We start from the raw sequence: 26985 nt of genomic DNA on the forward strand, positions 1-26985 counted from the left end.
CATAGCAGACTTACCTAAACTAACATTTATTTAAAAAAAAAAAAATGAAAAAATAGCTCTTTTGGGGCGTCCAGAGTTAGACTTTAGATTTCAGAACTACATAGCCAAGAAGCCCAGAAAGGCTGGTAGGGAAACAAAACATAGCAGAAATAATCATTACATAAACAATAGTTCATTTTAGGTAATGAAACTCCATAGAGGCCTGCCAGCATTAATTTTCAGGTACTATATGGGTTTGTGCATGTGTACTTAGTGCAAATAGGCATGTATGTATATTTAGTAGGCAAATCTAGTCTGAATCTATTAGACAGCTGAACAGTGAAAAACTGTGAATTAAAGTTTAGATGTTCCAAAAATTGTTTGAGAAAGTTGATGTTAAAAAGCTTCTTAAAATCATAACCACATGGAGAGTAGAAAAAGAATTAAGGTGTGTTATATACACGGGCCAACTCCCCACAATGAATGCCATCATGCACATCAAATATGTACTAACAGAAATTATAAAAATATTAAAAAGAATCATAATGGTCACCTCTTAATCTCAAATAATATCAATTCATTAGGTTAAAGAAATATGACTATATTGTTGGTTCTTAAATTACCAACAGCACCATATGTAATCAGTAACAGCCTGGAAGCAAAATCAAAATTCAGGTTGTACTGCAAACTTTCCAATATTAATCTTCAATAAAGATTTTAGAAATCTACCTGTTTTCATTTATGTCCCTCCACTCTTTCTTTAATGTCTTCAAGAAAATAAACTTCCTCCTACACAAAATCCTGTGCCTAGAATACTACAGCATTACTTGTATTTAAAAATGAATAATGATAAGCAAAAACAACACATAATGTGTTCCAAGTACACTTCAAAGTAGATTAAAATTAAGATCAAGAATTTATTTAACCTGGCTCAAGCTTCAAACGAAAATCAGAAAAAACCCATCTACTTAGAGCCTTTCAGGATTAAAGTCTGATTTCCTACTGCCTGCTTGCAGGTGGCAACCATTATTAACGCATATTCTGAAGCAGTGTGAGTCTTGTTGGGCCACCAGGATGCCGTTTAGTTCCCTGAAGCATACTGAACATGCCCTGCAGGCCTCATGCTGCTTTTAGAAGTACCAAATTAGGTTCAACAATCTAATAGGCCAAGTGATGGGAAAATTCAGCACAGTTTTTCAAAGTGCAACTTTCCACTGGAAATCTCTGCTAATTATCACTTTCCTTCAAAGGAGCAGGCAAGGATAATATCACAATCATTTGCAGGTAGAGAATAAGCTGCAATAGTTTTTTAAAAATCATGGATAGGGATATAGAAGACTTGAGATCATAGATATTCTGACATGATTATTCTTAAGATGCTCTATACTCTCAGTTCAATCATGTTATCTCTCATTTCCTCATCTTTGGCAGAATATCTACTTTGTCTAGTTCAAATGGCTGAACACACACTCATAAATCTGTCTTAACTGCTGCACAGATGAGTTGCCTGGGTACGAACAAGCACAAATCTCAATTCCAATAGTGTGGTGGGTCATTTGACCTGTCTTAAAGCCAACATCTCCAAGACACAATGAAATTACCTACCTACTTCTCAGGCTTACTATGAGAATAAACGAGGCAACACTATATCTTACCTTTAATTAACAAAGAGGAGCACTATTTCACATTTGATTCTAGGCCACAATAAAAGCTAAACTCCCAGCTTGTCATGACTTGGACAGGTAACAGTATATGTGTGTTACCTTAATTTTAGACCTTAAATCTCTAACGTAACTCACTCACAGCCATCCAACTGTGGTTTGCTATTAAAGGTCTTTGTTACACCTTATTTTTAATAACATGTGTTACTTTATGTATAAATGGAGTTCAGTGAGATATTTCAACACATTTATCCATCATTCATTGATCGAACCCAGTATCCCTTTATCCATACTCCCCATTCCTCTCCAGCTTTAAGTAGTCACTGTATGCTGTAAAGAATAAGCTTTTCAATATATGTACTGTATAGTCACACTATCTGCAAACAGGTATAATTTTGCTTCCTCCATCCCTCTTTGTCTTTGTTTTTTTGTTGTTGTTGTTGTTGTTGTTTTTTGTTGTTGTTTTTTTTTTTTGCCTAATTTCACTGGCTAAAACTTTCAGTATGATAATAAATAGGAGCAGTAAGAGTAGATCCTCTTGTCTTATTCCTGATCTGAGGGGAAATGCTTTCAGCTTTTCCTCTTTCAATAGGATGTTGACTGAGGCTTTGGCATATACACCTTTATTATGTAGAGGTGTCATACTTCTCTACCTAATTCGTTCAGACATTTTTATTATAAAGGGAGGTCAAATTTTATCAAATGTTTTTGTTACATCTACTGAGATGGTCATAGGATTTTTCTCTTCATTCTGTTGATGTGATGGGTTACCTGTATCTATTTGCATGTGTGTAACCATTCTTACATCCTAAGGAAAAAGCCATATTGGTCATGGTGAATTAACTTTTTGATGTGCTGGTAAATTCAGTTTTACATGCTACCGAGAATTTTTACATTACATTAATCAGAGATATGGCTTTCTGTTTTGTTGTTTTGTCACTGTTTTTAGATACTCTTTAAATGTTTACTCGTTTGATTTATCAGAGACTTTATACTGGAGAGAAATATTTTAGTTCAATCCTTCTGAGAAAGTCATTAATCAAGGCTTTAGCCATATTCTCCATCAGATAACTCACACTTAGAAAAAGTAATAAGAACTAAACAAGGAATAGGGGTAAAAACCAAAGACAGAAAGGAAGAGGTTCTAGGAAATGCCTTTTCAGTCACTTCTGCCACCCAAAATTAGGGTGATTCTTCATCGAAAATCCACACCTTGACCTATGCATCATATTTATTAAATTATGTTTGAAATATTTATTAAATTATGTTTGAGGCATTTTCCTTGTTATCTTAAAGTATAAAAAATATAATACAGACCTGGTCTTCAAAAGCCTTTATCACACAACATAAGACTTATTCACAAGTAACTGTAACATTAGCCAGTATGAATCAAATGCATATAAAAGATATAAAATATATCACAAATTTTCAGAAAAATAAGCAATAATTTGTGGCTGATGGTATGTGTGAGGATATATGGAAGAGGTCTATTTGACGTCTGCTTACAGAAGTTAGAAAGACATAGACAGAAGCAAGCAAGGAAAGTATTCCAGTCAGAGGAAACAGAAGAGTCAATGAATAGAAACCAGAAAATGCACAGTATATTTAGAAAGGGTGAGTTGTGATAAAATTGGATTTGAGAGAAAATAGGAAATCCCACACACAGCAGAATAATGATAACAGTAAGTATTTTTCATTGAATTACTATGTGCTAGGGCAATCAGCCCCTTATCACCACTACTCTGTAAGGCAGGAGCTAACATTGCCCCTATTTTTTCTTGAGGAAACTACAACATAGAGAAGTTGAGTAATTTTTCCAAATTCATACAGCAGGAAGTGGCAGGGCCAGGATCCAAATCTTGGCAGCCTAGCTTTAGAGCACATATTACTTTGTAGAAAACAAGCCTTAATGTCATCAATATCAGGATTTATTGAAGAGCTTTGTAAGCATGTGTTATAATTTGGCTTTCGATGGATTTACTCTTGTTGCAATGTAGCAAATCTGGAAGGGGAACAACTAAAACGGGAAGACATCTTTGAAAGTCAGCTCAGCTTGATATTTAACGGCAAAGGTAGAGGGTTTAAATGAACACCGCAGTGTGAGAATGTAAAGTCTAAGCAACACAGACAGAGGTAAAATTAGTGAAAGCTGAAATCTATTAAATATGAGAAAAGAATTAGTAACCACAGCTCATTCTAAACTTTCGGGTTTGGGTAATTAGAAAAATGATGCTATTTTATTAAAGTTATATGTATCTTTAACATTATATATAATTTTATACCCTTGCAGATTGTAGATCATATGGACAGTTCTCCTTGAATACAGATTAATTATGTCCAGGTTAGCTAAACCTGGCTGTATCTCCATGTACTGATACACAGCTAGCTAAGCTATTTCTTTTTCCCTTCAACTGGCTCTCAGTAATGTAAATAGGGCTGGCTGAATTACTGATGCATAATCTCTGAAGCCAGGTGACACTCCTGTTTCCTGGTCTCTGTAGCTGGATGCAGAGCCAATACTCCGGGACTGTTAACTGGGCTCAAGCCTTGAGATAAGAGGCTATCACTTCCCAGGGCACAAAAGTTTACACATTAGAAGGACTGATAACCGTATTACTAAGTTTTTGTTGGAAAATTGAACAGAACTGTTTGCAGTCTCGCTGTTTAAATGTTCACTTTGTATGCTTCACTTTTGTAACTTGAACAACTATTTTTAAGAGGACAATATATAATTTATCAACTAGTGATTCTTACTGTTTTTCTTTTAAGTTATGTATTGTTTCTACCCTTTTTCTGTTTTTGTTTTTTTTTTTAAGTTTACACATTGGAAACTGAAGCTACAGCCTCCTAACATTAATGCTAACTCAGCTGTGTTATGTAGATTGGTCTTTCTGCATGCTTATCTCTCCACATATTGCAGAGGTGCTTTCTGGCCTCCGAGCTAGCTCAGCTCACTTTACTCCTGTAATTCCTACCATTCTCAGTCAGTCAGCCTTAGCCACTCCCTTCTTTATGAATAATGAAATTCAGGTTAGATTCTGGGTCACAGTCTTTGCTCCATAAACTCTTGTCTTAGTTACCTTTTACTGGTTGCTGAGACAAAATACCTGATGACCAAAGTTGGGAAAGGAAAGGTTTATTTCTTACAGATTTTGGAGGTTTCAGTCCATACTCAGTTGGCTCCAAGGCAGAGTGGCATGGCTGGGCCACAGTTCACGGGGGCTGCAAACAGCAAGGAGGAAACCGGCAAAAGAGCAAGACACGCCTTCTTCCTGCCATTACATTACATCCTGGCTCCACCCCTAGGCCAGTGTAGCACTCACACCCCGAATCCAAGCACTAGACAATGAACCAATCACAAATGCACAATGCAAATGCATGAGGCCTGGGGCCACCAACATAAACCATGACAACCCTCATCTGTATAGCACTCAGAAACCATTGGCTGTCCTTAACTGTAAATAATGTCTTTATTTTCACTGTGGGTTGCATCGGACATAGTAGATTGGAACTGATTCACCAGAATCCCAATAACTTTTCCATGATATTATAAATATAAACCACCTGGACCGCAATGAGGATGACAATAAGAAATAGAAAAGTACTTAGTAAAAAGCTTTTCAAGGATTTTGGAACATTAAGTTCAGTTTATTAATATGTCACTTTAAAGTTTCAGTAACTTCAGTGGGCATGGTGGCTCATGCCTGTAATCCCAGCACTCAAGAGGCTGAGACAGGAGGATCTTTGCAAGTTGGAGACCAGCCTGGACTACAAAGTGAGCTCAAGGCCAGCCTGAACTGCATAGCGAGATCCGGTCTCAAAAAGACCAATAACTAAATAACTAACTAACTAAATAAATAAATATAAAGTTTCAATAGCTTCACTCACTCTCACCTCATTTCTATTAAACTAAGATCTAGTCCTTTGTCTTTAACAACATTCTAGTTTTTCTTCTGCAGTGTTCCATCCCATGATCCCTTGCTATAGATTCCAATAGCTCTATGTCCATCCATCCATCCATTTCTTATCTCTATTCATCTGTTAATCAAGCATTTAATATGTTCCCATGATGTGCCAGGAATCCAGCCCTGTGGTTAAGAAAACCCAGCTCTTTTCCTCATAGATAGATAGTGCAGTGCAGTGTGAAGAAGGGTATAAAATAACAGTAAAGTCTAAACTAAATATTGGTTAAAAATAAGGAGAAAGTGCCTGTCTCTGTCTACAAGGATCTGGCAAGGTTTCAGAGCGCAGGCAGTTGTTGGACTGTCACTTGAAAGAAAAACAGTGATTTTTCTGATGGGCAAGATGTGGGGGTAGAGGACACTTGAACAGAAAGAATAACAAGTACAAAGGCACTGAGGCATGAATGTGAACACTTTTCAGAAGATCATAAGCAATTCAGGTTGAGTGGGGAGCAGGATGTGGGAGAGTAGAAAGAAAGTGGGCAGGAAAACAAATTCCACCATGGTGGGCACACTGTTTATGAGCCCTTCTGAGGAGGATCTGGCTTCCTTCCAATAGCCCAGGGTTAAGGCCCTTTCAAGACCTACACAGATAAGAGCTTTTTCTTTTTTTCAGGAAAAAAATCCCCCAAATAGTGCACACAGTATCTACATATGGTGGATTAGCACGCGGTCACCTTGTAACATCAAGCTGAACTGAATCAGCGTACTGCTGGGTGTGGAAGAGCTCCTTGATCATTGCTGCTAACAGCATCAAAGGAGAGCAGGAGGTAGATGGTGTGCTGTCTACCCACCTGGAGAAGCTTGGCACATTGGCTTTGCTGATGTGAACTCAGTTGTTCTCATCATCAGAGGAGCTCGGATCCTCACTGTTGCTGAGGATGGCTGCGGTTGGGCTTATGTCCTCTAGCTGTACTCATGAAAGACATTGTCATGGATTCTAGGTCTTCAGCTGAACTCTGGCAGGACATTGCGGTAGGATCCAGACCCTCAGCTGGATTTTTTGGAATCCAGTATATAGACAGATTGCTCACACTCTTGTATTTGACTAGTTGAGTGATTGTCATAAAATAATTCTATAAATTAGGTGTCCTGCATTAAATATTTTCCCTTGTAAATCCTGACTACATCACCACATATATTCTAAAATTCATAAACCACTTAGACCTCTATTATAAAATTCTACTGTGGGCAAAATTCCCATTTTTGGCTTTCAAAAATAGCTGGAAGTATATGCAACAAACAAGGAAGAAATATGACCCAATATGTGTGTTAGAACAATAACTTGGCCAATTCTGTTGTGAATACAAATAAAACCACTGGGAGAATGTGAGCACCATCTAGTCAGATGATGATGATGAAGAAACTGCCAAGAATTTTTCAGTAGAGATGAGTGGTTGAAGGTATTAAATATTTAAATGCACTACAATAGTTAAAACAATATGACGCTGACCAAAAAAGTTTAAAAATTAAATAAATAAAACAAAAAATATCAAAAATCTAGATACTGAATTTGTATTATTTTTTCAAAGTAAACCTTGAAAAGCAAAGGATGGGTTATTCAGCAAATAATTTTCAGTACAAGTGGATAACTATCTGGGAAAACATGAAGTTAAATTCTTGTACTTTAGACACCAAAATAAATGCCAGATAGATTAAGGTTAAAATGTAAAAAAAAAAAGAATAACATGGAAAGAAAATGTAGTGAACATATATGTTATCTTGGGATGACCAAGTTCTTTCTGCATTAACACCAAAAGTAGAAACCTTGAGAGGAAAACATGAAAGACAGCCTCTGCCAGGGACCTGCTGCTGGTCAGGCACTGGTTTTCACTAGGCAAAATAATGAAGTCCTGAGATCTGTTGTGGACTACAGTCCCTAGTTAAGTACATCATATTTTTGATTTAAATTTTTATTAAAGACATAACTCTTTTAAATTTTCTCAGAAAAATTAAAACAAAAAGACTTATCTACATGTACAAAAATCTCCCAAGTAAAACAATACCAAGTGGAAAAAGTCAAAATGTAACTAAGAACTGGGAAAAATATTTACATTATAGACAAACCAAAAACAAATAGAACACTATTCATACTATCTCAGGAACATCAATGAAGTTAATTAGAAAATAAGCATCCTAAAATAAAAATAAGCAAACCATATTAGGTAATTTACAAAGGAAAACTGTCAACCTCTCTAGTCATTAAAGAAATGCTAGTAAACCCATTTTAAAAGCCGTATTTCTGATATCAGATTGGTAAATTTTTTTTAAGTGCTACTTAAAATACAGGAAAATATGTCCCATGCACCACAGGTAGAAGAATAAATTGAAGGGAAAAAATTTCTGAAGAGCAATTTGGCAAAAATAATTAGACTTTTATAATAAGTATACTTTAATTCTACAAGCTCTTAGAAGTATATCCTAAGGAAACTGCCCTGATTTAGCTAACACAGGATATGTGGTAATTTTTGTGGTAGCAAAAATTTTAAATTTAATTTAATAAAAAAATGTCATCTAACCATTTCAAAATGTAAGAAATTGTATTGTAGAAGAATATATAAAGGCTGGATGTTCTCACTAGTTTGTTAAAAGTGAGGAAGGCACCTCTTAGTACAATCATATACTAAATTAGTGCAACCCACTATCAGCCCACACTATCATACCCACACAGAAGAATATAGGTTGTTGATTAGGATACTATTTTGAAATAAATTCAGTTGCAGTGATAGTTATATCATTAAAAGTACTGGCATGAGTGTAGAAATAACAATAGAAACATGTCACTAAGCCAACAGACTGACTTAGAGTTTAGTGTTAATTACAGAATTCAAACAATCAGGTCTCTCTGATCCTTTCACTGTTCTGATCCAATACCACTGATGTCACAGGGTTACTCAGAGAATGTCAACTCATCTGGTCTCTTCAACCTAATCCTTCCCCCTCATCCTGCCAGTCTTTAACCCACAAATCAGAGGTAGATATGATAGATAGAAATAGATATAATAACTGTACAAGAAAGAGTTGTGGATCCACAGCTGCACACTACTGGGACCACTGCAAGTTCTCTAAGAGTGGCATGGATTGAAAGTCAGAAAATGCTGCCTCAGATCAACCGCCTGACATCTATGTGATGACGGCTTAGCACAGGAGCAATCGAACATTTTCTAGTGGCCTCTGGTTTTCTAAAGTATGCTGAGTCTTAGGAATTGCAGTTTGTATAGAGCAAGGCAAGAGGCACATATTTCTTTGAAAATCTACAAACATCATACAGATAAGTTTAGCCATCGATAAAACCACATCATAAGTTTTAGAATAGTTATATCTCAAACAACCTGTATTTTATTTCAAGATTATGTCAGTGTGGGTTACAAGTAGTAATGTTTATACATAATCCACAGTGGAAAAAACATGTTTCCGTTTCATTTGCACTTGCAAGCTTATCTTTGTGAATGCTAGTTCCTTTACTTCTGAGTGCTTCTCAAAACTATAGACATGAGATTTATCAGAGACCTTACCATGCGCCAAAAGCAACTGAATATGAGGTAAAAGAAAAGGACTCGCTTTTGAAATAGGAAGAAAAAGAGAACACAAAGACTCACACAAATGAACGTGTGTTTAACAAGGGAAGCTATCTCAAAGGTCACAGATTGGAGAGGGGAAAATGTGCTATTTACCAATGGTGGAGAAGAAAAAGTCCCAAAGACATATAAAACTCACTATAAATATTTGCTGCTCTGTTTTATTTAAGACCAATGTACCTTAGCAGAGGTGAGCGGAGTACACACTGAGAACTCAAGAAGAACACCAAGATAACAGGTCCAGTTTCTTCAGTGAATAGTATGAAATTGTTCTCAGCTGTGCCTGATTGGTTTCAGCAGAATTATGGTTAATAACTTCTTGGGTGGATAACCTCAAAGGTATCTATGCTACTACCCAATTCTTTGCATGAATATATCTTTAAGCTTAGCTAGTATATATTCTAGCTCAACTATTTTAGTTGATTGCCTTTAAAATTTTGCTTATTATCATTTGTTTATAATCTCACTCATAAAACTTGCTTGAATCTACTCTACTGATATTCATATTCCAAGTAGAAGAAAATAATGACTGGCATTTTGTTAAGAGAAAATGCAGTTAGTCAATTCTGAAATCTGCATTGATGGAAAAAGGCATCCTCTTCATGAATTAAGTGACATGTGACGCTTCCTCAGATTTGGAATTTCTTATTTAAAAGCAAAACCATCCATTTACCAGAGTAACTTAAAATAAAACTGGGGTGTTATAAGACCTGACAGCATTTCTTGGAACAGAATGTTATTATTTCATAAATTTAAGCTAGGCACCAAGACGCCTGCTCACACAGAGCATAAAGCATTTTGCCACTGAATAACCTCAGTAATATCTTGCCCATAAACACTTCTTGATAATCACACCAGAGGGAGGTTCAGGCTGTATGAGAGATTTTCCTGTTTCTCAGGCATTCAGGCAGACAAACATACACACTTTCATTCTGCAGACACTCGTTTGGTTTCCTCAAACCTCCATCCACGAACTCACCCCCCACTCCTGAGATTCCTTTTCTACTTACCTTGGGCAGAAAAATCTGGAATGAGAGAGTTACTTCAGCACAGCCAGCATCAGAATTCGGCCAAGGAAAATGAAATCTCACTTCCTGCCAACAATACAAATCTCTGACATTTGATAGCAGGAAAAAAGGGGAGCTAACAGCCCATCTAATCTTAGCACTTTCACAGCAGATATTTTAATGAAAACAATTCAAGTCCCTGACGCAACAGAAGGTGGCCTTTGCATAATGTTTAGTTTCTAATGTCTCCAAAAGGTATCTGTTATGTATTTATGATCCAACTATATTAAGCCTGAAATGGAAAAGCTCCTAGAATTTCCAAAGAGCCTCCATAAAACTGCCTGAATAATTATTAGCAAGCAAGTTGGCAAAACACATTTGTAAGTCCTATTAGGTGATTCTGGTTATTGTTTGCTCTCCCCTGAACCTCCACACACCGTCTCATGAAAATGTTCTTTAACAGATTTTAATACAGAAATTTCTAATTTGCTTATTTTAATCTCTGGAGCCCATTTTTAAACATTACTAGCAAAATGTCCTAGAAGATTTTTTTAAACCAGAAATTCAAACACAAAATCCTATGAGTTAGTAAGGAGTTTTTATTTGGTGATTTGAAAGAAGCAAATTTTTTGTAAGTGGAACTAAAAAGTAAGAAATAGTTATTCTTACTAATCATAATAAAAGAAACTAAAGTAAAATTTTGTTTAACTGCAATCTAAACAATCAGAAGTTCATATATCATAATTTTTAAGCCACTCTTTATAAGAAAAAGACATATGAAATAAGCAAGCTTACTCCAAGACATATTTTTTAAAGGAGTGGTTATAATATATTCAGTAGTCATTGTTCCCAATATCAAACTTACATATATGCATTAAAAATGGTCAAGTTGCCAAATGTAGTGGTGCATGCCTGTAACTCTAGTAATTGGGAGTCTGAGACAGGAGGACTGCTGTAGGTTCGAGGCCAGCCTGGGATGCAAAGTGAGTTAAAGGCCAGCCTGAAATGCATAGCAAAACACTGTCTCAAAAAAAAGACCAAAAAAATGGTAACACGTGATCAATATAATATGATAATATTCACATGGTATTTTATTATTTGCTAGTTCTTCCAAAAGTATTTTGCTCCAATTTGATATAAAATCTAATGCCAAATTAATAACAATATGTAATTTTAATTAACCCATCCCCAGCCTAGTTTGAATGCATGACATTTACAACAAAGTGAAGAATGCAGGTCATTTATTTTACAAATGAGGAGACATGGACAGGAACAGTGAGCGAGCCATTAAAATAGTAACTTTAATATCCAAGATAACATAGTAAAACAATTAAATGAAAATACCAAGTTAGAGACTGAAAACCTGTATCTATAATTTGTACCAAAATAAATTGAGGAAATCACTTAATCTCAGTTTTTGCAAATGTAATTTATGGATACCATTATGCTTCCTATTTTCCCCACAATACAAAGTATGAAGTTCACTGAACTGGTTAAGTTGAATCGGTAAAGATAATCGGCCATAAACATGGTACCATCTTAGTCTGCAGACAATAAGGCTAATATTGATTTGACTATAATATATAAATGTTTTCCTGCTGTCTTCATTTGGAGTTTTGGACTAAGTTGGTTCTTCTACTAATCAACAAAGAGTTTCCTGCAAGGTCATTACTATTCCTATATCCTACCTATGAGTGAGGAAGTAAAAGCAGAAATCACAAAGAACAAATTGTGTAGCACAGAAGGTGAATCAAAAATGAAAATCAGTAGTTTTGAAGTGTCACAGACAGTGCTCTGCACCCAGCAAGAACCTAATGCATGATCCTGGAGCAAATGAAGCAACCACCATACAGTAGACTGCCAGGTTTTCAATCATCCTATACTAGAAAAGCAGCCCTGTTTCTTGCCAACATCTCTACATGCTCAAAGAAAAGAAAAGCTGCATAAGGAGTACAGGCTTCCTACCGTCTTCCACTATCTTGTTTTGTCACTGTCCCCTTTGTTGGTCTCTGCTCTCTCTAAAACTGCATGAGTTGTCTCCAAGTAAATTTACTGCAAAGAATAGATTCACAACCAGAGACCCAAGTTCTAATTGTAATTATTCCAGTCATCTCAGTAATTAGAGGTCTCTGGGAAATCATCATATATCTTTTTTTCCCTATCCACAGGAGGGGTGAAAGGCTGGATTTGACCAAAACTCTGTGGATAAGGATTCTGAAACCATCCTATTTCTACCAAAGGAGAAATCTTCCAGAACAAATGCATTTCAACTGTAGAAGCCAAAAGAAGCAGTCCCGCATATCTGTAATTCCAGCAGACTCTTTACTGGGGCAATTGAACCTATAAAGCCAAAAGGAGAAAACTAAATCAAATGTCCTCTTAATTTAACAATGTTCTGTAACATGACTGATAAGAGGATCTTTACTGACTAGACTGGGTAGATGATGTTTTGCTAGGCTTGTTGAAAAATTGAAGTTACATAAAAGTGAAACAATATTGGCATTGTTATCTAATATGTAACAACAATAAGGAATCCTTCTAACCAATATTAAAAGCCCAGGAAAAGTGAACAAATAGTTTTTCTCAATAGGCAAAAGAGAATTCAAACAATTTCATGGGAAAGTTTAACTAATGCCAAAAACAAAGCCATATTTTTTTATTCTTCCCCTTTAAAAAGATTAATAAGCAGTTAAAAAAGAAATAACAAGAAAAGCATCAGGATTGAATGTGCTACAATGAAGAATACTCAGCCCCTGGAAATTGGTAAATATACAAGAAAATACTAGAAAATTACTACTTGTCCAAAAAAAAAAAAAAAGTGAAAACAATCCAGAATTCTCTTCAGTTAATCTGTCATCTCATTTCCCATTCATTCTCAGTATGATCAATCATATTGAATAAATTTTCAACTGCACTGGAAAAAGGTTAAACAACATATCTATTTTTTCACCTCTTCATGCCCAAAGTATCATCACAAAGGACAGGACATTATGAGCACACTGTTTCTGCATCCTTAGATAAGTGTGGACTGGCTAACTGTTATTAGTATACTCTCAGAGACAGCAATGTGTATCTTAACTGCATCCACTGAATTCACAAACATTTCACCAATCAAATGAAAGGCACTCATATCTTGGAAACAACCTAAATGCCTATCAACTGAGGAAAGGATAAAAAAGATGTGGTATTTTTATACAATGGAGTACTACTCAGCGATAAAGAATGACCACATTGAATTATTTATTTACTTATTTATATTTACCTATTTATTTAGGTACCGGGGATCAAACTCACAACTTCACACTTGCCAGGCAGGAGTTTATACCACTGAGCTAAATCCCTGGCCCAGAGATATTTATAAGTAAATAGATGCAACCTGAGACCATACTCAGAAGTGAAATAAATCAAACTCACATGTGTAAATACTGTATTGTCTCTCTAGTGTAAGAAATGGTAAGAGTATATAAGATATAAAATCCTCAATAAATATAATGAAAGGGTAAGAATCTGCTCAAAGGGGAAAAAATTAACATCTCAGAGAAAAAGAGGAAAAAGAAAAAATATCTAAATTTGCATAAACACGCTTAGGGTAGCTAAGATAATTGTGCTACAAATTCTACAATTCTTTGGAACAAAACAGTTAACATTCATAGGATTGGAACAATTTTGTATGTTTGTGTCTGGTGATCCAAGGAACTCTTGAAGAACACTAATACAAAATAACAACTTAGTTACATTCCTACTGCCTTGTTTTAAAGACCTATATCATGATTGTTTTGGGCTCTTTGCTATTGTTATTTAATTTTTCTTTTTTGTTTTATGTTTTTCTAGTAATCTGTTTTATTTTGTTTTGCTTTACCCTCTAATATAGAAAGGATAGGTATACATTTAGAAGCTACATGCCTAGAACTTTTCCTAACCAGTTTACAAGAATCGATTATATTATGTGTGACGACATGAACACTACTTTGAAGAAAAAGAGACACGACGGTATCCATTGCTGAGTCTATATCGTTATGCTTGAAATCCAGTAATGCTTTCATTCTTTGTTCAGAGTGGTTTTAGTCTGTTTTGTATTGTTTAATTTCAACATACATGAAGGTATGGACAGCTATTTTGAAGAGAACAAGAAATATTATGGCATAATTTTTATATTGTTTAGTTTTGAAGGCCTGTAATGCCTTCATTACCCTGTTCTGACCAGTTTTATACTATCTGGTTTTGTATGAATTCCTTGTGTGTGAAGATACAGACAACTATTTAGAAGAAAATAAGAGACATTATGGTAGCCACTGTAGATCTCCTGTTGTCTTGCTTTGAAATCTATGTCACATTGTTTTCTTCTAATCTACTTTGTTCTGTTTTGTTTTACCCTCTTTAAAATAAAAAAATTAAAAAATTAAAAAAAAAACAACAAATTAAAGGAAGGGCACTGAGTAGAGAAAACAATATATACACTAACCTCTAAGAGTCTACAATTTAGTTTGGAAGACATATTTACCCACCAAACTCTTATAAAATAAAGTGAAACATAATGACTGCCATGAATGATGTTATGAGAAAATCAAACACCCCTGGAATTTCTCTCTTCATTCATTAAAGAGAGAAGATTTCTCAGCGCTTAAAAAAAAAATCATCTCAGAAAACCTTAGAGACTACTAAAAGAGATCTGAGAAAATAAAGCAACACAGCTATATAGAAAAATAACAAAAATGTATTTTAAAAACTATTTCAAAGTAGTTTTTATATCTGTATTTTCTTAAGACAACAGTAAAAGATAAAATAAGGTCAAATTTCTCCCATCAAACTGTCCATTATTTATGAGAAATCTAGTTTCAAAATCACCCAGAATCTCAAAATTACAATGGGAAGTGAGGAAACTTCACACTATTATACATATGCATTGGTGGACTTACCCTTAGGAATAAAAAATATTTTATTTTTTTCAATTGGTATCGTAAACATGCTGAGTCATATGTTTCTTACCTTTCTTGTTTAATTATCCATCTAATTACAGCTCAAATAAAGCCTTTAAATCCAATTTTGAGAAGATGAGGGATCTACTTAAGAGCATGTATAGTTTGTTGAAAAAGCAGATTGACTGGATTATCCTAGACCAGGAAGAATACTGACATGGTTGCTTGTACAAATCAGCATATTCAATTGCAAAACTGGAAAGTATTCTACAGATGTGAATAGAGATCAATTTATGTCACAAAGGACAGATTATACTTTTAGGAACTGTTATTTAGGTATTAATTTTCCTAACTAGATTTCTACACATACAAGAGTTTCAAGCAAGAAAATCATTGCCAAAATATCTCCCTACAGACAACCATAAGTGATCATAGATGTCTTGTTACCTGTAAATAATGATAAAAAGATCTTTAGAAATATAATTGCAGCTAGTCTTCTTGACTGATGAGTTTTAAATTTGTATTAACTCAGGAAAATAAGAGTACAATATACTAATCTTAATTTATGAATGAAAATAAATTGTACATGTTGCTGTAAATTTCAAAACATGAAAAATCAAGGGAAAGGATAGACTTCTTTAAATTTTTAAACATTCTTCAAATCACAAGGTCCATAGCTTTCCCACTGCATATTTGATAAATGTGCTTCTCTGTCCTCTGATTTAAGCACACTGCTTTCTGCAGTCACTTGATAAACTTGGTGTCCATAGCTCTTACCAAGTATCTTTCTGTGAACTTTTGAGGAAATGAACTATGAAGACATCTATGTTCTTGTACGTTCATGCACTAGAGTAGGAGAGATTCTGTTATTTCCTTGGTACCGTAGGAATAGATAACTCTATAACTCATGGTACCTTATTATTTTCCTCTGTGTACAGTCAGAAGTTGTTATGAAGAAAAATATAAGTGGACTAGAAAAACAGGTATATGAAGCCTGATTATTGTGTAGCTTTGGGGAAATTACATAGTTTACCAAATCTGTCTGCTCAGGCAAAAATGAAAAGCACCTGCTAGATGATCTATCTTCAAGATCCTGACCATCCCAAAACCATATGACTCTGTAATCTGTCAACTTGGGACCTCACACTTAGATGTCAGATGTTACTTTAAAAGATAGTTGGCAGTTCTCTAGTGGATATAAACATAAATGAAGAGGGGCACTGACATGAGGAAAGAAGCCAAGATGTGGAGCACAGAAATATGGAAGAGGGAAAGGGCATAATAGTGAGTGAAGATCCAGAGACTTGACAGGATAAGGGTAAGGGACTTGTTAAAGAATTAGGGACAGAGATAGACACTATGATTTCTGGAAAGACATGGTAACAGTGGTCACCGCTTTAGAAATGGACCTTTACAGAGTTGCTTTACCCCTTTTTTGCCCAGTATCCTAAATTCTAAAGAAAAGCCACACAAAGGTGATTAAATATTAACTGCTAAATCATTTTTCTTTGGTTTCACAGAACACAGAACATCTGGTGAATCTCACATAACATCAGACTGTGAAACACCCCTCTTGTTCTTTAATCCTGTGCATCACCTAACACACAGCATCTAAATTGTATGTGAAAATTAATATGCTTATTATAGGACCTAAGAGGTCAAGGTTTATTTTGATGTTCTGGCCATAGGGGTAACAAGGAGATATACGTCATGCCATGCTGGCAAACCTAAGGCATGCTTGCCACAGCAGGCTGTTTGTACCACTGCAGACTAAAAGATTTTCCATCAGTGTCCTGGATAATGATGATCCCACCCAGCACATAATCCTCCTGCTCATTGCCCCATTTCTCCTTTTTTTCCCTTCAAGAACCCTTTTGTGTACTAGAATTTCCCACCATGAAGCTTTGAGGGTGACAGTCCCTACATCCTCTCAGAGCCTGCTCTTCCGTGTACTTGATTCCTTTCTTATCAAGGCTCATCTTCTAAGTGTTGGCTTTTGAGCACTGAGCAGCTAGACTTGGATCCGGTTATAAGAACAGAACTTACATAAAGAGAAGAAAGAGAAAGTGGTTCATAGTATAGTTTAAACTTTTAAATCTCTCACATGTACTTTTCGCATAGCAACGAATACCAGTTTTTCTCCAGAATAGAAGTAAAGTATGTGGCTATTAAAAGGCCAACTTTAAATCCTCTGAAAGATGGGGGTTTATTAAACAGTACACGGTGACATTTTACTTTCCCCTTTCTCATTATTTTACTGCATGATACAAAATAAATACATTTTCATCATGGAGAATTGGTACATACACATGTCACCCTTGATCCTTTTTACTTTCCCCTGCCTTCCCCATCTTCTTTCTCCCTGCATTCACAGATCCCCTTCCCACTTCTACATCTACAGAATCTCTATCTCATGGGCCAAGGATATAGCTCAGTGGCACTGCCTGGCAAGGCACTGAGGTCATGAGTTCAATCCCTGGTATCAAATAAAATAAAATAAAATAAAGTTAAAGAATCTCCATCTCGGGCTGGGGATTTAGCTCAGCGGCATAAGCACCTGCCTTGCAAGCAGGCAGTCGTGAGTTCAATCCCCAGTACCAATAAAAAGGAAAAAGACAAAAAAGAAAAAAGAATCTCCATCTCCATTTCCTATCATCTGTCTTCTATTTTGCTCTTTATTTATGCTCAGGATTTTTCATATAAAAGAAATCATGCCACATGGTGATATTTTAAACCATAAAATATCATCATTAAAAAATTAGCACAAAGGAAATTCTACCACAGGGCCTCAGACAAGGAGACAACAGTGATGTATCTTCAGGGATGAGAGAAAGGAAAGAAACAAAGACAGACTGCATTTTAAAGTGGCATGTGAATAAGCTCCTAGATACATCATAATCAAGAGGGTAAGTAAGTAAAATGCACACCTATGAAATTATTTATACTCTGAATATGTAGCAAGAGTTAATAAGTAAAAAGTAACACGAGCACAACTAACTAGAATATTCAATTTACTAAAATAAAAACACATGCCTTTATATACCAGTGCTCAAAGAAAAAGAAAAATTTACAAGAAAATAAATAACTTACCAGAAGAAATTTCAGAGTCCATAAAATCACAGTAGCCACCACCTCCACCTTAGGAATGTCTCTAGAGAAGTCATAGCTAGTTGCAGTGCCATTAGACTCTACAGAATGATAACCACATACAGACCAGAAAGACATGCAAGAATCTCAGTGGTGAATTAAATCCCACTTATGTCTTGTGACGTACTTCATAGTCAAGGGGAGTGGACTTTTCAATAATTGCCTACTGGAAAAAAAAATTGTGCAGCCAAATGCCTCCAGATGATAACCCACTGGTTCTGTCTCCCAGCCTCACTTCTGGTCTGCAGTTGTGCATGCCCTCAGCATGCCCCAGCTCACCCATCAAAGATCCATAAATGGCTCTGTAATCTTCAGTCTTGTAATACTCACACACACATGGTATGGTTCACCCTGAGGAACACCGAACCCCAACTGAGACACACGAGGTCCTTGAAGTAGATGTGGAATCAACTAGGCAGCGAACTGAAGGGTTCTGTCTGGTTCAGAAATAGTGAAATAGGCATACTGGATGGAAAATATTACCTTGGCCCTACAGAATCTTCTTCCCATGGGGCTTGGTACAGCTGCAGGAAAGTGAGAAAAGCCCTCGAAAAAGAAGACATGTGGAAAGAACCTGTTGTCCCATGTCTAAGAGTGTTTATGTTGATTAGATTTTTATTCCTTAATTTGAGTTAGCCAGAAATTTCAATTAGCCATATTTCATATTCCAAGAAGCCATACTAAATAGTACTTGGCTGTACTATGTAGTTAAGATAACCAATCTAAGTACTAAATTTCAGTTGACTACATGCTTTTAATTTTAATATTATGGATGCTCTGCCACAGTCAGCACCAGATGATGGATTTTCTTTGCACAAAAACCCTAAATACCATACATCTATTGCCTTTGAACACAGAGAGAGCCTTTGTGAGCTGTTCGAGGCAAACCACAGAGCAAAATTTTTGTCTGAACTTTTCCTTCCTCTCAATCTAAAACTTCACAGGCAAAGACCGTTTCAAGCCAAGACATCACATCTAGTGCACCTTCACGCTTACTTTTCTTTCTTATATCACTCACCTTGATTTATGAATTATCCTGTATAGGAACATAATATTCCATTTCCCCAAAAAGTGTTCTATACCTCTATTTTTTCTATTACCAATTTGTTTTTACATTTTTGGGGGGGGGAGGCATTTACTTAGTGCCAATTAATAAATAAAATAAAATAGCTACCATTTATCATTGAACTAGTGAGCATAACTAGTGGAATAGATCATCTGTCCCAATTAATTATCACTGTCAATAAGACCTGATGAATAAATCATCCCTTAAAGAAATGAACTGCAAAAGTGGAATCAGGCCAGTGGGGACACACAACTTTCTGGAATACCTTGAACATACTGTATGATAACTGCTTGGCCCACAGAGAGGCCACTGAATATGGGTACAGTATAAGTGTTATGGTTCAAATTGTAAATGACCCCCAATGGGCCAATTGCTAAAGGCTTGGTTATCAACCCACAGAACTATTGAGGGTAGCGAAACTTTTATCAGATGGTGCCTGTGGAAGAAAGTGAGATGGCTGCAGGTGTGCCCCTGAAGGCAGTCTGCCCTGTCTCTTTTTTTTCACTTCCTGTCCACCATAAGGTAGTGTGCCTCATCCACAATGCACTCCCAAAGTAACAGAACCAAATGACCATGAAATGAACCTCTGAAACCATGAGCCAAAATAAATTTCTCCCTTTGAAACTGTCTATCTCAGGCATTTGCCACAGCAATGGAAAGCTGATTAACACATCAAAAAACATGTAAGAGAAAGAAAAATTTTGTCCTGATAGGTTTACAGTACAGTTGAAGAGACAGACTCTATGTAAAATGAAAAAAGGCTTTGTAATAGAATAAATTAACACAATGATACAAACATATCAATTATAAGACCTCTCCCTCCTGGTTTCCACTGTACTTCTAAGTCTCATCTGCTATAAGCTTTGCCTATAATTTTGATTAAGAAATAGAAGGCTTGGCCTGACCAGCAAAATAAATGGCCCATAGGAAAGTACACCTACTCCTTCCTTCTCTACTCCCTCACTGTTTGTCTCCAGAACTTGGATCTTTTGAAGCCTGTCTGCAAGTGTTTCTAGGTCTTCAAGGCTTAGCTTTACTCTTCTCTACATGATGAATAGTGATGCCACCAGCTGCTTTCCAGAGTTTCTTCACCTTGCTGTGCAGAGGAAGGTAAACCTAACATCCAAGAAAGAATCCTAGGCCCAGAATCACAAAACATTTGTTCAAATTCCAGTTCTAGTGTCATAAGGAGACTGCTTAACACTTCAAGTCTCAGAGTTATCTGTAAAATGGGATTTGTTTCAGAAAATACCAACCTGAGACATGCCTTGAAGAGCACATAATACAGCAGTGCTCAATGCAAATGGTCAGATGAGCATTCATGGCAGGTATTTCTACGTTAGAATTTCTCAGAGTAGATTAGACCCACTTGTTTGCTAGCTAATAAATATTTTATTTAGTTTCTAATAGGTGTCATGTTTCATTTGGCACTTGTGACAACTGATGGAGCTATGTACTATTCACTTACTACTAGTTTTTTTGTTTTTTGTTTTTTTACAAATTACTTCTCTTCTAGTTTTATTTTTCCTTTAGGAAAATAGTTAAGGATGTGTGTCATGTTTGCTTATTTAAACTTTATCTATTTGAAGCATTTTGGAATGAAGCCAAATCATCCCTGGGCTTCATTATACATCAAAATTCCCATGGCGGCTGTTCTTTCAAGGCACTTAAGACAGCACAATCTCTACAAAATTCTCTCTTGGGCTTGGTAAAAAAGACTTAAAATATATTTGGACCTAATAAAGTCTGGTTTTCAGGCTGTCATGGGAGGCTGTGATGGCAGAGATGAATCAAATTATTAAGAATGGAAGTTTCCAATAGTCAAAGGAGTGGTGTGGGAATAGCAGCCCATAAAGAGAGCACCCCAGGACTCACTGGCACTTCCTCTGCTGTCCAAACACACCCCTCCTCATTCTGCAACCGCTGAAAACCAAAGATGTAACAGGCAAATATTTTGTTAGCAATCCCTGCCTGCCCTTGTTATAACCAAATAAAGGCAGACATGTTTCTTTAAGGCTTAAATACAAAGATTTACCTTTCTAGTAGACGACTAATTACTGCAAGCAGCATGATTTAGTGTGGGTTTTATTGGTTACCAGTGGTTAATAGCAGATGGGTGTTGGAAGGGTCCCATTACATTATTAATTTCAAGGAAATCACATATTAATTAACTATTAAAACAGAAAGGTCATAGTTATTTATATCTGAAGGAAGCTAATTTGCCCACCAGCAAAGAACAGGTTTTTATAAACATTTTTTGGTGGAACAGTTGGAAAAATCATTGGTTATTTAATGATTAGTACTTAATGGCTTCATTTTTCTCTAATTTACATTGACATTAGGAGACAGGCACTCTTCTTAAAAAGGTTAAAATGTATAAAATAATGATTTTCAACTTCTCTTTTCAAATATGCATCTTTTCCATAGGATGATGAGAGGAAGAAGAAAGAAACTAGACCTATTGGGAACTACAGAGTTGAGGGGAACCCTTGTCAGCATGGACATAGGCAGGATTGCCGCTTTGTATGACCCTATTCATATGCTCTGTGAAATTTATCTTTAAAATTGTACAGTGCACCACTTGTATGCTGTGTATACAGTGACCCTATCTGTGGGGTATCCACTTAGGAGAGGAAAGTGTCCCTAGCCCAGGGCAGTATCTTGTTGCCCTGTGAGCTAGTTCAATCCTAAGAAGTCAAGGAGAAAAAAAGTGTGTTTACTGACTTTCATTACTCAAGAAGTGCCACAAATAGACAGAAGTATCTGAGAATTTCAAAAGCTTTGATTCTGTAATCACCGGAGAGGAAAGTCTTTCCATGTGACTGATCTTCAGACAAACAAAGCCACAGCAGGAATGGCTAAGCAAACAGTTTTCCTGTCTTCCCGCCCACATACCTGGTGAAGCAGATCATCAAGCAAAGAAAACACCCACTAAATTTCCAACAATGAAACATATTGGGAGCAGTGTCTCCCCTTTGGATGGCTTTAAAACCATTAAACCATATGGTTTGTTTTTGGTTCAACCTTAAAAATGCAGTTGTTACCCTAATTACTTGTCATTTCAGAATAAGGAAGTTGGAGGAGAGACAGGGGATTTCTGTCGGACCAGATGAACCTCAATCAGGTGAGCAAGCTTTATTCATGTGTGCAGTTTTGTTGCTGCCGCTGTTGTTTAATCCAAACACTACAGAACATCATAGAAGACCTGCTTTCTTGAAATGTTAAAAGCAGGATCCTTGAAAAACTGCATGAAAAGGACAGGGCCATTTTAGAGCTGATTCATCCTAATTTGGGGCTGGTGCTTGGGAGCACCCCTCTCCTTGGAAAGGGCCAGTCCTTTCCAGGGAACCAGCATACTGAGTTGTGGAACACATCTGCAGTGACAACTTACCTCTAGGCCACACCTGGGCATTTATAACCCTGAAATTCCCTGCCCCAAGTGGCCCAAAGCCAGCTTCCAGGGCACTTACCCCTCGGCATGATCATAGATGGCCCTTGCACTATGAGTGTGGATAAGCAAGCTGGATGTCCTCACACATTCCAGTGGGATTCCTCCAGTCCCTAGTGGAGCTAAAGCAGTAAAAAGGAAGGATAAAGACGTGGGACAGGAGGACCTCTTATCCTGGACTCACAGATGTTAGAGATAGGCCTGAGCTGGAATAAATGAAACACTCGAATGCATTATTTAAAAATACCAAGTGGATATTCACCCCAATACTAATAGGGACCACTTAACTACATTTACAGGGAAAGTTCAAACCTGCTCTGTAAACTGAGACGTAAAGCCAACCCAGCCACACCAAACTGTGGACTTCTTTAAAAGGTTCCTCGCTAACACTGAGCCCACAGCTCCATGAAGAATTGCTATCCACTGACATACCAGGCTCTTTACTCCATTGGGCTTTTTTCCCTCATTAGCATGTGTTTATGCTTGGTGCACCCAAGAGGTAAATAAAGCCTTATTCTTGTCATGCACAGCAGATTCTGGGCATGTAACAGAAAATGTCATATATAGTTCCAGCTTCTGAGGTTTCTTCAAAGCTAGTTCCATCTGTTAAATTCACAGTTTGGCATCCTAAATAAGGGCATGGAAAATGAGAAACCTAAGACACCAGAGAACCATGAGAAACACACCAAAGAGGGTTGGATATGAGTGCAGGAGGTAGAAGTCAAAGTCAAATAGTCAGCAGAACTTTAAAAGGAAACATTGTGGATGGCCTTTTCTAGAGCCAAGAGGCACTGAGCATATAAATTTAGGATTTAGTCCAAGCCAGCCAGTGCGTTCCAGAACCTCGTGCCCTAGAGGAGGGAGTTTCTGGGAAGAGCTAAAGCCATGTCCTTGGCACCTGGTTAATGGGTCTTCCATACTGCTTCTTAGCAAATTCCAGTAGCCGGCTGTTATCTTACAACTTTTTCACAACACATTCAGACATAGACACCCACATGTGTTTTGTTCCCACAGTGCTTCCGGTGTGTCCCACTGTCCACCAGCAGTTCTTAAACCTGCCCACACATCAGAGTTGTCCTGGGAGCTTTGCAAGTATGCATATTCTCAAGCAGCACCCACAGAGCTTGACTCAGGAAGTATCAAGTGAGGCTGGGACATTTCTACCCTTAGTAAACAATTAGATTACTCTGAGAGCAAAAGATTCTAACCGCTAGAGAAGTCTGACTATAGAAACTCAGATCTGGGGGGACTCTGTCTAACCAGGACACAGTCATGTTCTCATGCTTTGTTTTTCCTGTCTCTCCAGGGGGCTCCTCACAGAGTAATCTAAAGATGCAGTGCCTAACACCATGGTGTGACCAAGCCCCAACCCATTTCCAGTTCCAATGTGTCCCGAAATATTCTTTTTCATGAGAAGCTATTTGGACTTTATTAAGAAATAAAACTACACATGTGCAACAAGTTTGTAGAAATTTTATAATAATCTATTGGTTTTTACTGATATCTTTTAGTTCCTAATCCAATTATAAAACTATTCCTTTGAATAAAATTTCAGCCCATTAGTCTTTCTGCTCTTCCTCTTCCTCCCAAGCACATACACATGAGCATGTGCTCTCTCTCTCTCTCTGTCTCTTTCTCTCTCTGTCTCTCTGTCTCTCTCTCTCTCTCTCTCTCTCTCTCTCTCTCTCACACACACACACACACACACACACACATACACACACACACTTACACAGAGGCGCATACCCACATGCTCTGATATATGAGCATTTTGTTAAACTCATTATTCATGATGAACACAGACTCCACCCTTCTAGAAGAATATATCAATGTCACCAGGAAAACAAATTTTCTATTTGTGAAAATGAGTCAAATGTTTTCAAAGGGTAAAAAACATTGCTAGCTTCATCTTTGATTCATTCAGAACACAGATCAGAGGAAATTATAGTAAACACCTTGAATTTTGGGTTACATGAATACTATAGTATAATAAAAAATTAAATCTAAGTATGTAAGTAATTGACATTGGAGAAATCATGAACTAAGTTAAATGAGAGAAATATGACTGAGTAGAAAGCCTTTAATGTCAGTGGAAGATTCAGTCATCAAACTGAATATTATCGCTGAAAAGTGATAAAAACACAAAGATAAGTCAACTGTTGACAGAGCAGAGGACATAAAAACAGTTCTACTCATCTGAGACACTTCTAAGATTCAGTGATCCTGGGGAGGCAACTGCTAGTCTCCAGGACCATTCTCACAGGTCTCAGGGACAAAGCCTCTGTGGAAAAGCCTTCTGATCCTGACAGTCTGAAATATCAATCTTGTGTGACATGATTCCTCTTTGCTGAGGGAACATGGCAATGCTAAGCACCATATAGTAACTTTCTACTCATCATACTGATATGGCCTTGGATGTCATGCAGCTGTAAAAGTTGAAAACGAAAAGACCAGACTCAAATGTGGAAAATGCACCCACATATTTTCTGAACTCCTGCTAAGCTGAAGAACTATCTTCTCAATGTGCTATTTCTTAGCATACAGATACTTTGCTAAATTGGGCCTCATTTCTCTTGCTTTACTGCTCTTTTCAATAAGCTCTAGATATTTCTCAAAGGTATTTTAAAAGTGAGTCTAAATGCTTATCTTCTATAGTCATAAGATATAAATAATTCTACTTACCTAAACACAAATATGTTTTGAAATAGCTTGAAACAAAGTTTAAAAGATGTGCATGTTGACATTCACACTGATCTTTTTGAGATGGCTCAATATATTTGTTCCTTTTACTTAATTATTTTTGATGTCAGGCACATACCTGAAATCCTAGTACTTGAGAGGCTGAGGTAATATGATTACTACAAGTTCAAAGCCAGCCTGGGGTACATAGCAAGTTCAAGGCCAATCTGAACTACATAGTGAGATCCTATAGAAAAAAAAAATTCTTTTTTCCATTATGAACATTTACTACCTGTACACTTTTCAAGTTTACAAAAGGAGTTGGGAGCCAGTATGGGCATAGAGAAATAGCCCAGCCCCTATACAAGTGGAGGCTGCCATCTGAACTCTTCCATGGGTGACCAGTAAGGGCAGAGAGAAGCAGCCAGCCCATTGGGACTCTCTGGGGATATCCAGTGGGAGTCAGGGGAACCAGCCAGCCGCACCTTAGAGAAACCACAAGTGTCTGGAGAAGCTCATCCCACACCCCACCACCTGCTCAGGATCCTGAATTAGGAGAAGCCCAAATGCCTGACCCATCCTCCTACACTGTGGATGGGTAGCCAACATGGGAAGCACCTGGGACCCCACAACCTGCTCACCCAGAGGAACCCAGGAAAATTTCAAGATGAAAGAACAAAAGGCAATCTCTGGCATCCAGCCAAAACAGAGCAAACCCAGGAGACACAGACTTAGAAGAAAGTAGAAGTCACACACCTGAAATCTCTAGGATGATGGCAACTGAAGTAAAGAAACTACTTCATGAGGCTGTAAAAGAAATCAGATCAGAAATAATATCTCAAATAAAAGAAGAAATGGCAAGCATAATATAAGGATTGCTGAGTGTATCTAAAGAAGACATAGATTTTTAAAAAGAGGAGCATAGGCAAATGAGGGAAGCCTTGAATGAACAATATAGAGAAGAATTGAAACATATGAAACAGACTCAGAGAGTCTGTTCAAAATAACAAGCAACCAGGAAATCATAATTCATTGCAGGACAACACACACACACACAAAATTTTAAGAATGAAAGGTTTCAGTGCAAAAGCAGGAGTCAACACAAATGATATAAAAAGGCTATTTACAGAAGTAATATCAGAGAACTTCCCAACCATAGGGAAAGGACCTGACATATAGATATGTGAAGCATATAGGACTCCAATTAGCCATAACCAAAATAAATCTACACCTAGACATAAAATAATCAAGATCCCAGAAATTCAACAGAAGTACAGAATATCAAAGGCTGTTAGAGAAAATATATGGATCACTTATAAAAGAATACTCATCAGAATCATGACAGACTTCTCATCAAGTCAAGGAAATGTTGGAATAAAGCATTTCAAGTCCTGAAATAAAACAGATTGATGTACTCTTCAAAACTATTTTCAATATTAGTGGAAAAACAGGATCTTCCATGACAAAGAACAATTGAAGGAATTCATGACCACAAAACCAAGCCTACAAAGAGAACTAAAAGATATTCTATAGAGAGATAAA

The 26985-nt window shown here is 36.7% G+C and overlaps 1 protein-coding gene across 7 annotated transcripts in view; it reads right to left on the reverse strand.

Moving 5' to 3' along the window:
• The window catches only part of Pde4d (3',5'-cyclic-AMP phosphodiesterase 4D), a 1361839-nt gene that overhangs the window by 1275383 nt on the left and 59471 nt on the right, over nt 1-26985 (reverse strand). Inside the window, exon 1 of one of the 7 annotated variants that reach the window (XM_063258687.1) lies at nt 10191-10548. The exons of the other annotated variants lie outside the window; for them this stretch is intronic. The gene's annotated coding sequence lies outside the window, so the exon portion shown is untranslated. Of the gene's footprint in view, nt 1-10190; nt 10549-26985 lie in introns of those variants that run through there. 7 annotated transcript variants of the gene reach the window in all.

This window comes from Cavia porcellus, unplaced genomic scaffold (genome assembly GCF_034190915.1).
Source record: "Cavia porcellus strain 051 isolate PalLab524CR breed Dunkin Hartley unplaced genomic scaffold, mCavPor4.1 scaffold_11, whole genome shotgun sequence".
Lineage (NCBI taxonomy): Eukaryota > Metazoa > Chordata > Mammalia > Rodentia > Caviidae > Cavia > Cavia porcellus.